General features: G+C 38.1%; 1 long non-coding RNA gene across 1 annotated transcript; it reads right to left on the bottom strand.

Annotated features, from left to right (window-relative positions):
- Positions 1-7,738: 7,738 nt before the first annotated feature.
- LOC139716933 (uncharacterized) lies at positions 7,739-10,491 on the bottom strand. Its single transcript, XR_011709935.1, has 3 exons — positions 10,396-10,491; positions 8,239-8,404; positions 7,739-7,859 (listed from the first exon to the last, which is right to left on the bottom strand). It is a non-coding gene; the product is annotated as an uncharacterized lncRNA (long non-coding RNA).
- Positions 10,492-10,896: the final 405 nt, after the last annotated feature.

Below are 10,896 nucleotides of genomic sequence, written 5' to 3'. Positions count from 1 at the left end.
CGCCCCAGTTCAATTCAATTTCAATTTCAATTTCAATTTCAGTTTATTGAAAACCAGACATAGTCACAGTAATGAATGAACATGAAGTAAATGGATATTAGTCCTCAAGAAGCAGAGCTATTTTGTGCCTAAGTGGGACCCATTAGTTTTCCCTTTGTTGGTTCTCTCAAGGAACGACCTCTTTGAACGCATTCCTGTATCTCGGGATCCGCATGCTTCAAGTTAATTTAGTGCTGGTTTATCTTCTTGCCCAAAACTGCAGACATTTCCTGCACCTCTCTCACATTCTGGACTGCTGCTGCTGCTGCTGCTACTACTGTCTCTCTGTGTTGGACAGTGAAAAGAGATTTTAAACAGTAACAGATATATGCAATAACCAACAGGTGATAGATCTTAGATATACACATTAGTCACACAACCTATAAACTGATAGACGACAAAATATAGCTCTCGTATTATTACCAAAAAATAATGAAAGTCAGTTTTGAACGCATCAAACGCGATCTTGCACACAAACGTAGCAAAAACTACGGCCTACGTTGTGGCATCGCTTACCGGTAAAATTAATTGACCTTTTGACCTTGTCGGACTTCACCGATATTCGAACTTGACCAGCAGCTTTAGGTTAATGTTTGTTAACGAAATTGTCATTTCGTCGACAAAAATTATTGACTGATTTCGTACAACGAAATGGGCCATGCGAATGCAACACTTGGCGCCCCATATACAAAACTTCAGTCTTTGCCTATGGTTTAAACCATGGACAGATATTGTACCACCTTCGTGACTCGATTCGGGCCAAGAGGTTGTATCGGCTCATGTCCGAAGATTATGATGCGAGGTGAGGATTGCATTGCATCGTTTTCAAGGAAGAGATCCACATAATAGTCAATAACTCATATTGAAAAGTGTAAAATGTGTTATGATGAACAACATAAGGCAAAAATACGATGCATGAGAATGAAATGTGGATACCTTTGTCGCGTCTCCTTGAATGTTACTGACCAGCTCGATTAGCTGCATTCCATTTATGATAATGCCCTCCATAGTCTGTATGTAGCATAAACAAGGTGTGGAAAAAAGAAAGGCATGAGACATACGCCGCAACAACGCAAATACGCAGATGAACTATTTTAGTTAATTGATTCTCTCTTCTTCTTCTTCTTCTTTCGGAAACGCGTTGTCTTTATGACATCACGCAGCAAGTTAATAGCGTTTGGTGTTTTTGAATGAAAAAATTGATGCAGCTCGGAGCAGAAATAAGAAGTTTCCGCATATTTTTTCCCCTTTCCATCAGGCTCAGTCCTTTATCAGTTTAAATGATAATTTCACGAAATGATAATGCAACTAGTAGCAAAATAATACATCTTTTAATACCAGTATGCCAGAGATTCATGGGTGAAAATACTTTCTCAGATCTCTTTTTCCTAACTGGTGCGATGGATAGATATCGAGAAACAATGCCCTCACAGAGCTTAAACTTGCGCACTACAAAGTACTCTTTGATATCGTCCTGAAAGAAATTATAATATGAGATATGTATTTACTTTACGGCTTGTGGCCTGCGAAGCAATCGTTGTGAAAAATATCTCAGGCAGGTCATCGCTCTTGAGATCGGCGTTGGCAAGATGAGGCAAAGAACATAGAAATTTAGCCAAATTTGCTGCTGTTTTCTCTGAAACTTGACGCCCGCGAAACTCCATGACAATTTTGCAAATCTGCAGAAGAAGAAGAAGAAGAAGACGACAAAGAAGAAAATGAAGAAGACACGATTGCATACTTTATTCGTCTTGACCTGTTCTCAATACTTATTTTGTTACTTTTTACGCCGTTGGTAATGAAACAGATATCACTTTCAATCATAAACAAATCAGATTGCTTGTCAGCTGCAAGAAGCATAGGGTTTGAGGGCATATCATTGAATAAACCAAATATTATGAACACGATACAGACTGCTTTCACATCACTGCTGTTTAGACAATTTCATGACTAGTCGTTAACCGTTGATATCGTCAACCAAGAGAAAAAAGAATAGTTTGGCAGGTATTAGGAAGGGGTCGTTCAGTTGTTGTTGTTGTTGTTGTTTGTTTGTTCTGTTTTGTTTTGTTTTGTTTTGTTTGTTTTTTTATGCCGTTGTCTCGATCTCCTCACTGTATGATTCAATGACTGCGCAAGTTGGCATGACACACTATTGAAAACTATAAATAAAAATGAAAGAAGGCAGAAATCTTGATTTGTGGAAAAGGGGAACTGATGATTGCTTTTCACAAAATAAATAGTTTATATACAGATAAATGCCAGAGACACCAATAAGGACAGAATGATACCAATTCGAAAGTTTTTTTTTTCCTCAAAAATAAACCTGAGTTGTGCATACCTATTGTAACATACCTGACACATTGGTGCTAATGCGACAACAGTTGAGAGGAAATTGTCTGGCAAGTAGGGGCACGTCACATTAAATGTGGAAAGATGTGGCATAGTGCACACCCATCGGGCCAAGTCTTCTCCCACCGAAGATCGATCATCCCAGCTGTCAAAAGACAACTTCAGATCTTGAATCTAATGAAATGCAAATATGTAGCAAACAAAGAAAGCACTAAAAAAAATAACATCTTCTGAGTTTGGAGAGTCTGTTTGCATACCAGTTTGTAATGTAAATTTAAATGCAAAACCTTAAACTATGTATGGGAGAAAACGCACCGCGAGATTATGAAATTATAAAAACAGAATGAACCCCCTCCCTCTCTCTCTCTCTCTCTCTCTCTCTCTTCCTCTCTCTATACGTTGATTATCATACATTCAAATTAAAATGACTTGACAAAGGGCAGGGAGCCCGAAAATTGTGTGTTCTTCAAATAAACTGTTGGTATTGACGGGAATATGCATTTCTTGAGTTCTGTTCTATTTTTTTAAATTATACAAACACGTGAAATATTAAATCAATCCGGGGGTCTCGGGTTCGAATCCCGATGGAATCCCATTTTCTTTGCTCATTTTCCACTAATGACATATCAAATCAAAACAAGAATTAAAATTCATGGCTGGCATTTTATCGTGCGTCTTTATCGGACTTTGGTTAAGATATGGATGCATATCAACATGTAGAAGAGATAGACCATATATATTTTCTAATGCCTTACATACTTCAATATATTTCGATCAAACGTTCAATCAGCCTGTCCATAATCACATTTGTATAAATGGAACAAACGACTTGAAGTCTATACCTGACAGCGCGAAGCTTCTTCGCCGAGGAGCTTGTAGAATTCCCCATGAAGTTCTGTGTTAAATATCGATACTTTATGCAGCACACCCCCGGACATACCCTCCGCCAAGCCACGAGACAAAGTTCTTCCGCAGTTCACATTTTTAAGAGATAGCGATCGCTAATGGAAAAAACCCCCAAACAAGCCGACTGATAGTTGCGAAAAGTTACAATCGACAATAGTATAATATTGGAGATGGAGTTGCAGTTGATAATGGAGGTGGTAAAACCAGGGCCCTGTCTTTTCAAAAGATATAATCGATTTCACATTTCCTTAACACACGCTGCCATTGACTTATCCTATAGAAATCAACTTTATAGTCAATTTATCTTTTCATACAAAAACAGGGCCTTCAGGTCAAATAAGACGTGACACATTCAATATTTTCCTCATGAATGAATGACCTATTGTATGATAATCATAATACAGTGTTTATATAGCGCATATCACTATCGTATAGTGTCTCTATATACGCTTTAAGGGAGAGAGATGAAAATGGAAAATGGATATAAGTTATGTACTGTATGTACATGTATGTAGATACCGTAGATGTTGCAGTTTGCAAAACCAAAACTCATTCATAACACTTTTTACACAAATGTCTTGAGAAGAGCTTTGAACTTTTTAACGGGCACTGTGGAAGCGTCCTTTACATAACATGGAACAGTGTTACACAGTGTGGGATTCATGATCAAGTTATTTCTTTATAGTACTGTTACAGCACTTTGATAAATACAATTCTAAAATCGGTCTGAGTGTACTGTGATGCAAACTATGATTGCAGTACTTGCCCAAGAATCAAAACATTCTGTCATGACAAAAATTTTATTTTATCAAAGTCAAAACTTTCCATGAAAGGTTCGTGGAAAGACGTTTGACACACTTTGCAAATCAGACAATATGAGCGAATGCGATGACATTTTCCAATCAAAGCGCGCTTCATTTCATCTCGTATCTGTATAATGAGAGGAAAAGGGTTCGAAACCATAATAATAAAAATCTTATTGTATATACAAATTCGTGTGGATTCTACATCTCAAAGCAATTTCCCAAAATCCTCGTTAGGTTTTTAAACTACTTTCAAATGAGGATTTTGTATTCAATCGCACACAGAGACAGAACAACGAACACGTGTGAAATTGCATTGTCATTCTGTATGATGCTTCTGTTACTTTTTCAAATCAATATCCAACCTGCATCACTCACCGCTTGGTTACAGTGTACCATGAACACAACTCCTGACTTTGTATGTTCTGACATTTTTGATGATATTGTGTAATCTGTCCATCGTTCTCCCACTGCTCTGGCGGCCTCCATAGTATGACATTCAAACGCGACGTCAACACAGAAATCAGGGTCAGCGCACTTTATCAAGCCGCCGATGAGATCAAGCCCAAGTTCTTTCTTTAAAGCTGAGGCGAAGTAGAGTAGGTAGCGGAATTCATCACGTCGACGAAGAAGTTCGTTTTTCTGCCTGTCGTACTTGATGCGATCATTGGTAAATAAATTCTCGAGATATACCCCTGCTAAATATTCTTGAAACAATTTGTGTGTGAACGAAACCGCTGAAACATCCGAGGCATTCCTGTCGACATTGCGCCGGAGCTTCCCACTGGCATTACTGGCAACGTGACTGGTGATATCTACCTCTCTCGTCAAAACCCCGATTCTGCAGCATGTTTCCATGGTATGCCGACACTCGTTGAATTTTTCTTCAGGAAATGAAAGTTTTCTGTTCCATAAGCCGTGCAGCGCTATCTGACTGATTTCTTGAACTGCTCTATTAGCGTGACTCAAAATCGGAGCAATTGGTTGATTGAAGCTCTGGAAACACACTAATAATGCGTAATAGCGTTCTTTTAGAAAAGTAATCATTTCTCCAAAAATCTTAGAAAAAGTTTTCATTTTTTGTATTTCTTCGCGTTTCTCTTCATTCACCTCATGCCACATAAGGCAAAGGGTTGCACAGTAGATTGGATAAGGGGTCATATGCGACCGAATGACGTCATTATCTTGTATGAAGCTAAGCAATGTTTCTGAAAGAGCGTTCTTCTCTTTAATTCGAAAGTACCTCTTGATATAAGTTGATAGATACTCTTGGTTGTATCCTTCTACGCTGATAAAAGTGTAATCTTCGGCAAGACTTCTGGCCATCTTGAATTCTTGCCATCTCCATGGTCTTGTGGTCACAATTAGCTTGCAAGACGTATATTGCTCTAATCGTATAATGCGAATAACCTCACTGCTGCTCCTCCCTTCTATTTCCCCGTTGAACTCGTCGAAACCATCAAACACGAGGAGAACTTTACTTTGATTTCTTGAGATGTAGCTGTCTATCTGGTTTGGTGTTACTGCATTTAAATCAGAGAAATATCTTTCCACAATACCACCAATACTTTGGCCGTCAGTGACAACTCGAAGAGGAATTACGAACACCATGTCCAGATCCTGGAGAATTCTTCCCTTGGACCAGTCCCAGGAAATCTTAGCGCAAAGTGTTGTTTTACCAACACCTCCCTCACCCTGGATCAGAAGGCGCTTAGAAAGATTTCCACTTTCATCGAAAAGATCCTCGTATGAAAGTGTTTTATGTATGCCACTTTCATCTATATGACTCACGTTGGTGTCAATATTATCATCCAGATTTACACGTTCCATGAAGTTGAATGGATCCACTCTGCTTCTGCGGCGTGACAAGCGATGATAATATTCCTTCAGGTCATCTTTGCATTGCTGTACTTGTTCCTCGGTAAGATGTGATGATCCTGGGAAGTTAAGAAAAATGGACAAAGGGGCAGATACTTGTGAATAATAGAAATATATAAGTATATAATAGGCCTATATATAACTGAATATATATATATAATATAGATATATAAATATACATATATATTATAATAATATACATATATATATTATAATATAGATATAAAAAATATATATATATATATATCTATATACACACTTTCAACTTTCATATACGGATATACAGCAGGTTCATAGGCCTATACGGATGAACCTGCTGTCAACCGAGTGAACTTGTTCCAATACTTATATATATATATATATATATATATATAATATATTAATCCCGCCTCTCTGAATTGTACGTATATATATATATATATATATATATATAGACCCTTTGACTTTATTATAAAATTTGAATGGCATTTGTCGGTTTACAGCATTTCACAAATCCACGTGATAGTTGGCATAGACCATTCCATTGACAATAGAAACGAGTTGGAGAGAAAGATACAAACAAGCTCAAAGAGTGCATCATTAAAATTTTAGAATCTCTGCAATCTGATTGGTCAATTATTGCCATGCACTGATTTTTACTGATCCACACTGAGCCATGCGTCCGGTAAAATCCGAACGCATGGCTCAAGTCTTGTATAGTGTAGTAGGTATACCGGACGCATGATGGGGAAAATGCTTGTATTTCATGAATTTACGGGCCCATTTTATAACTCAAATGATACACAGGCCAATTTCGAGGATCAGCGAGAATTGGATGTTCTCGTTTAACTTAGGAAGAGTCTAAAACCCACTCGCTGCGCTCGTGATGGATTTAAACAATATTCCACACGCGCATCCCATTCTCACCGATCCACTCTGTCCTGTGCATCATTATTTTGTATATTATTCCGGCTAAAAATTCAACTAATGGTTTTGCCTTGAACGAACAATTTCTGTTTCCTATAAATTTGTTGTCTTTATGCTGCATACCTTTCCCGTGATTCCCCACCCCCAAAAAACAAACAAACAAACAACAACAACAATTATTTTTGAGACTATACGTGAACTTTTCAGGCACTATACTCACGAATCTTTCTTTTTTACTTTGTGGCCTACAAAAACAAAGCAATAAATGAGAATCACTTCTCTTTAGGCAATATAAAGAGTAACATATGACAGTTCCCTTTTAAGCAAAAAGTATTTGTGTTAATTTTTCTCATAAGTACAGCTTACTCATAATCAATTCCTCCTCCACATAAGATGGTTCTCCATTGCGTGGTCTCCGCCAACAAGGAATCCAGCCACATCCTGCAAAATGTGAATTGAAGTGTATAATAAAAATATGCTTGATTTGGCCATGGTTGTTTCCAAAAAGAATTCAATTTCACAGTACCCGATAAAACATCATTATGTTATTACAAATTGCATTGAGTATCAGAGGATTCACTAAACCGTATTGTTACACATTCCATTACTCACATGTTTTGTTGATATAGCACATGTTATGATTTTATAGCACAATATACTTGGCTGATTATCACAATGACCACCGTTCTATGTAAGTAGAATACTATTCGAAGAGTGTTAACAACATGCTATACAGTCATCATAGGCCACTCCATTTCACGGGTTTTTAGTTAGTGCAGATTGACTGTTTTTGCAATTTGATATGATAAGAATTGAATAAATGATGATAAAAATGTAAAAATAGACTCAAACCTCTTCTCGGTAGGTAGTCGGGATGATATTTTTGCAGAATCTTCCAAACAAGGAGGAATAGGACGGTTAAGGCAGCAGGCACCCCAATGACTAGTCCGGCGATGAGACCTAAATTCTGACGTTTTCCTGAAGTTTACAATTAGTAGACTTGCTAAGGGCGAAAACAAAGGTGATCACTGCATTTCATATCATTAATGTCCTATTTGGAACACGTGTTCCATATGGGGGAGATGGATTTTTTTTTCCATCCAAAGAGACACTCTGCATCTATGCAAATAACCCTTTATTTGGATAATCTATGCAAAGTAGTATGTGAAAATAAGAAAACCCTCTCTGTACTGTAGACCAGTACACCAAGGAGGTAACCTACCTCCCTGAATACACTCTGTCACTCGTGCAAGTACAAGTAATTTATTTAATTTTGATTAAAAGTTGATTTAAATTTGATTAAACATACCCAAGACAAATCCTTCAGATATAGAAATTTGGCAACTTTTTCACTAACCTGACATCATGGGCAGAACGGAGATTTCTGCTGTCGACGTTCTATTCAGCGAGTCACCGGTAGCAATGCACAGGAAGGTTTGCTCTGTCCCATGTTTAGCTGATAAAATGTCTCGAACCTCTCGTAAATGTGCCGTCAGAAAGTGTGCCGAACTACAACTATCAAACTGAATGAAAAAAAAAGTTTGAAAATGAACGGGAAAAACTTTATGCCATGCGCATCTAATCACAATTGTCGGTTTGGTGACGTCATCAAAATGATCACTTATTTTAGCGATTTGGAAGATGTCTGAGCTACAACCAAAAAGATTTTTCTCCTCCCCACCAGTTACTTGGGAAAACTCTTTGGCTACAACATACTCAAATTTGGGAGAAAAAAAATCGAGCAAGAGACTGGTGACCGACATAATAGTAAATAAATAAAAACTAGAAATGTCGAATATGGCGTCTGGTATGACTCCACCTCGCATGTTCGTCCCTGGGTAATCCAACAAGACTGACACCCACGAGTCATAAAGCCCACGAGTTCGACATTAAAAACATGTTTATGAGTCATACAGCTCACGAATCATACAGCCCATGAGTTCGACATTAGGCAAATATACTATATAGGTACTATAGGTAAAAACAGCCAACGAGTTCGACAGATACTACACGGGGCTTAAGTCGGTCTCGTGGGACTTGTTAGCTTAGTGTCGAACTCATGGGTTGAATTACTGGTGAGCTGTATAACTCATGGGCTGTATGACTCGTGAGCTGTACAACTCGTGGGCTGTATGACTCGTGGGTGTCGGTCTCGTGACGTGCACTCGTCAGAAATAGGTCTCGACTATAACTAGCAAAAAATGAATAAATGACATGCTTGTCGAAAATGTATTGGGTGTCTACTTTCCTTGAATTAGGTTTCATTTGAATGGATGATTATTTTTTTTTTAAGAGAGCAAGTATTCTGAAATTTGAGCATTTTCACTTGACCTTTGACACTTGCCCTTTGACCCCATGCCAACACCTTTCCTCACAGAATCATTATGCAGGCAATGCATGCATACCTATAGAATTAGTTTGATTGAGTCTATACATTGAGCAATCTCCAAGGTATGGAGAAAAAAGTGTGTTTTCGGCATTAGATAGTAGAATTTTAGCATTTTAATCTGACCTTTGACCCTTGACGGATGACTCCATGATCCCGAAATTCGAAAGGTAATCATTGTCAGGCAGTATAACGGATAATATAGTTTCATGAAGAGACCTTGAGCCATTTCAGAGATATGGAGAAAAAAAATGAAATGTTAGCCTCTTCACTTGACCTTTGAACCCATGGCCCAAAATTTTCCCTAGAGAATCTTCATCAGGGGGCATTTCATGAAGCATTTTGTCCGACAAAGTTGTCGGACAAATTTGCTCTCAGCCAATCAGATGCAAGGATTTCAGTAGCTTGTAACAGTTTGTCAGAAAAATATCCGACCAAAACGCTTCATGAAATGCCCCCTGGTAATACATGAAGGCGTCACAACGATTGAAGAAAATATCTTCTGCCGTTACAGAGATGAGGGAAATAGTAAGATTTAAAGAATCTGACCTTTACCATTGACCTTGGGCATGTGCACTCAGGCACAACTTTGTCCACTCATGCATATGCCAAGTTTCATTAGAATATCTACAGTAGGCTGTCCACAAAATTGATTACGGACGGAAGGACGGACGGCCGGACAACCCGCGCTTAAACATAATGCCTCCGGCCACAGGTATAAAAAAGTCATTAATTGCAATTGACTTTTTTTTTTTTTTTTTTTTTACTTCTGATAACACTATGATGACGACATTTTATATTATGAAAATACATGAAATGTTATTTACAATTAATGTCATTTCTGATTATGCAACGAAAAAGAGCTTCGCGTCCGCCATTTTGACGAGCTGTGCATGACGGCATAAAGAAAGGCATAGTATTTTCACTAGATTTGCAGTTATAGACGCGTGCAGAATTTTAATTTTGAAAAGAGTACCAGCCTCTATATGCGAAGTATTTACAAGTATTTTCCGAATTGGGTGATTTTCTGGTGAATTATTTTGCTTTGCGCCCATCCTCCCCATCATTAGATCTAGCTTAGTCCTCATAACGCTATTAGAATGCAGAGAAGTATTGAGATACATTTACCTTCTGCAGCGGAGTTACAGAACACACTACCGATCCATGCAAGTAGCAGAGCGAGGCCGTGTTTTCTTTCCATCTGAGGTATAGTCAAAGACTGAGATTTTGAAGACAAAAAGCGATCACACATTCTAATGTGTGTCTGGTAAGCCAGTTATGACAGTTCTGATAGTTCTCAGAATGTGTGGAAGTAAAAGTCGCACCCTGCGTTAGTCTCCGTATCTCGCAGAATTATGTGGCTTAGCACACGCCGTTCAAAATTCTTGTTGCGGAGACATTGTCGGGAGGACATCGTTCAAAGTTCATTGAGGATAGATTATCCCTAGATTATGCTTGCTCGTATATGAATAGTGCATGATATTGACTCTAAATAATGTGCACTAATCATGCATCTAATACGCAGCGCCTATATACAAAAATGATATAAGGTACATGTGGTTATTGACACGCATATCAGAATGGTTGTTTGTCAATGTCAATAATCACTGATAATCAAATGATTATACC

Source organism: Diadema antillarum, unplaced genomic scaffold (assembly GCF_040938485.1).
Source record: "Diadema antillarum isolate AM-2024a unplaced genomic scaffold, OU_Dant_1.0 scf00000071, whole genome shotgun sequence".
NCBI lineage: Eukaryota > Metazoa > Echinodermata > Echinoidea > Diadematoida > Diadematidae > Diadema > Diadema antillarum.
This window is presented reverse-complemented; position numbering and strand designations above follow the sequence as displayed.